Raw genomic sequence first — 2,814 nt, forward strand, 5'->3', positions numbered from 1 at the left:
CTGTGATAAGCGCCCGTCTCGATGCCTAGCCCTTCACATTTCTGCTTTGGAAATAACTGCTAAGATTAAAGTTCTGTAATTAGTTAATTGCTCTTAACTCCGTTTGATATAAAATAAATATACTAATTAACTGAATGCCGCCTTCCACCGTCGTCTCAGCCTCCAGTCCCCGCTTTCGCCCCACCGATTGGACCCACTCAGCTGCCATAACCAAGTGAGTGAATGAGCGGGAGGCTATTAAGGGTAGTGACAACACCGATTGTTAGGCGTGCGTCTTTCAAACTTAGGTAGTGATCCTTGTAATCGCACTAAAAATCGGAAGGGGTTGATTTAAGGAGGAAATTAGTAGAGACCCAGTTCAACAAAATTAATAATCGCACTTGCCTCTAAGAGGGCATGAAAATAAAGAAAACCAAACTAATTTCTTTATCATATTCGTGTTGTGGGGAGCAGTGGGAAGGCTCAGTACCTCTGAGAACCTCATCAGTTTCGGCCTTTGTTGACAGTGCTAACTTAGTCTGTGAGGAGGTCGTGAAGGCGCTACATGGAACCGTCGAGAGTGACGAAGCGCTCTGCCCTCGAGCCGTCAATATCCGTGCCTATGCGGTCCCGGGCACGCAAAACTCAGGGCTGATGTGCCTTCTCGTCTAAGTGCACCACCTGCAATCTTACACTTATAACAACAAGTATCACCATGCGCATGCAGGATCGGGCGGCTATTCCTTTCTGTTACAAGCATTTCTCTCGATGCTGGGGTCATTCAGATCTCCATTTTGATTTTAACTAAAAAGGTTGAAGACCTATCGTTAGTCAATTGCACTCATTTGTTTGATATAGCTTAATAAACTAAACAACCAAATGCACGAATACTAAAAAACCTAAGGAATAAAGTCGACGCCAACTTTTGGGGAGGGGAAGGGGAAATAAGGAAATCTGACCTGCAATGCCAGTGTTAGACGAGCACGAGGTCAACCATGCCAAGGGCGACGGAGAGCAGATTACCGTAGACAGCGCGAGCTATGGTGGCGCAATCCTCGGGGTGGGACCCACTACAGCATCGTCCTTCACGCGCAACCGCTGCAATACATCGCCACCGCCTTTCACCACCGTCCCCAACTCCACTCTCCGCTTTCGTCCCGCCGACTCTACCTGCTGAGCTGCCAAAGCGAAGTAAGCGAGTAAGAGCAGAAGGTTGTCAAGACTAGTGACACCACCAAAGGTCAGGCATGTCTTTCAAAGTTACTTGGTGGCTCTTACTGCCTAGCGAGAGTTTAAGGGGGTTACATCAAGAAGGAAATCATAAAAGACCCCATTTAACTCAAATAACAATCTCACCCAGGCCTGAAAGAGGATTAAAATGAAGGGAACAGAATCAATTTCCCTCACCATGCTTATAATGTGGAGAACAGTAAGGAGTCCAATGCCTTCAAGATGCTTCTACATTTCATCCTTTATCGACAATGCCAAGATAGTTCGTGAGAAATTTTAACAACTGCAGTTGGATTGTTACCAATTTTACACACACTACTTAAAATATTCTTCAAGGACCAATTTCACCCTGACAATCAACCAACATGTCTGGAAGGTTCAAATATAGCCCACAGGGTGACGAGTGGGTCGGCTGTATTGACAGCTAAACGGCAAGTCGTTTCCCTAATTACCATAACCAAGTTATGGTAAGTACAGAGAGCAAGCAGGGAAAACCAACGAGCACACGCAAACAAAACGACACCTGCAAATTAAGACGAAAGAAAAGAAGTACAGCGGTAAAACCATCATTTTAAAAGCATTACGAGCTCTGCGAGACAGTGATTGTGAATAATGAACACAAATTTGTTAACGAGGAAACAGATTACTCAAAGAAGTCGACCCGGACTCACGCTCGCTACCTGTGGAGGCGGAGAGCGAAATCATGCCACAGCAAATATTTTCATTTAATGGAGCACAAAGCCGATATCATCCTCTTCTCGATCTCGGCCTTAAAACGGTGTGCCATTTCCACGCCACCTCTTCAAAAGGATATTTATATTTGTGATAAACGCAAGTCATTTAGACGAAGCTAATTCCTTCCCTGAAACAACGATTTGTTGCTGAGTTTAAGTTTTAATGATAGGTATAGCACGTGAACATAGAAACCTGTCAATACTTTGCAAATGTGCACAATTTCAGATAACTTAGGCCTAAAAATTGGCTCAAAGCGAGAGATCTGAATTGATGGGAAGGAGGCATTCGAGATGGGGCAGTATCAACATCATTGATTTAACTTGTGCTCTATCCCAAGGTGAACTATCAGGAGACAAAGATTTCAGCACAGACACCTGTGGGGGTGACGGTAATGCAGCACATGCGCGTGATTGCTACATGTAAGTTACGGCAGGAAGTGGTCTTATTCTCGCGTAATTCTAGGTCTTGTGCGGTGTTTCCACATGATACGGGCCGACCAGGAGGAGTTCAGCGAGGCCAACAACCCCTAATGTTCAGGAACGAGAAACCTACAAATTCCTCTAGAAAGCTGCTTTGCGATTATTCCTGCATCTCTGTCGGAATTCCCATGAAATAATAGATAGGCATGTGGTAACCAATACGGCTCACGTTAGCTTGCTATTCCACATCTTTACCCTTTTGATTTGATTCATCAATTGATGGTAGAGCTTGGGGGAAACAGCCTAAGCTCTGGTAGATGGTAGCCTACATGGTAGGTCAACACGCCTTCCAGAAAATCACTCACAGATGGAACTGTTCCCTGAGGAGAGAGGATTTCCCTCTCCCAACTCATAAAGGCAGTCCAAATGTGTGGTCTGTAATGGCCACAAT

General features: G+C 45.0%; 1 protein-coding gene across 1 annotated transcript in view; it reads left to right on the forward strand.

Moving 5' to 3' along the window:
• The window catches only part of EGR_06309 (hypothetical protein), a gene marked incomplete at both ends in the record, with an annotated part of 8,838 nt that overhangs the window by 2,016 nt on the left and 4,008 nt on the right, over positions 1–2,814 (forward strand). The window lies entirely within an intron of this gene.

Source organism: Echinococcus granulosus (assembly GCF_000524195.1).
Source record: "Echinococcus granulosus chromosome Unknown EG_S00054, whole genome shotgun sequence".
Classification (NCBI taxonomy): Eukaryota; Metazoa; Platyhelminthes; class Cestoda; order Cyclophyllidea; family Taeniidae; genus Echinococcus; species Echinococcus granulosus.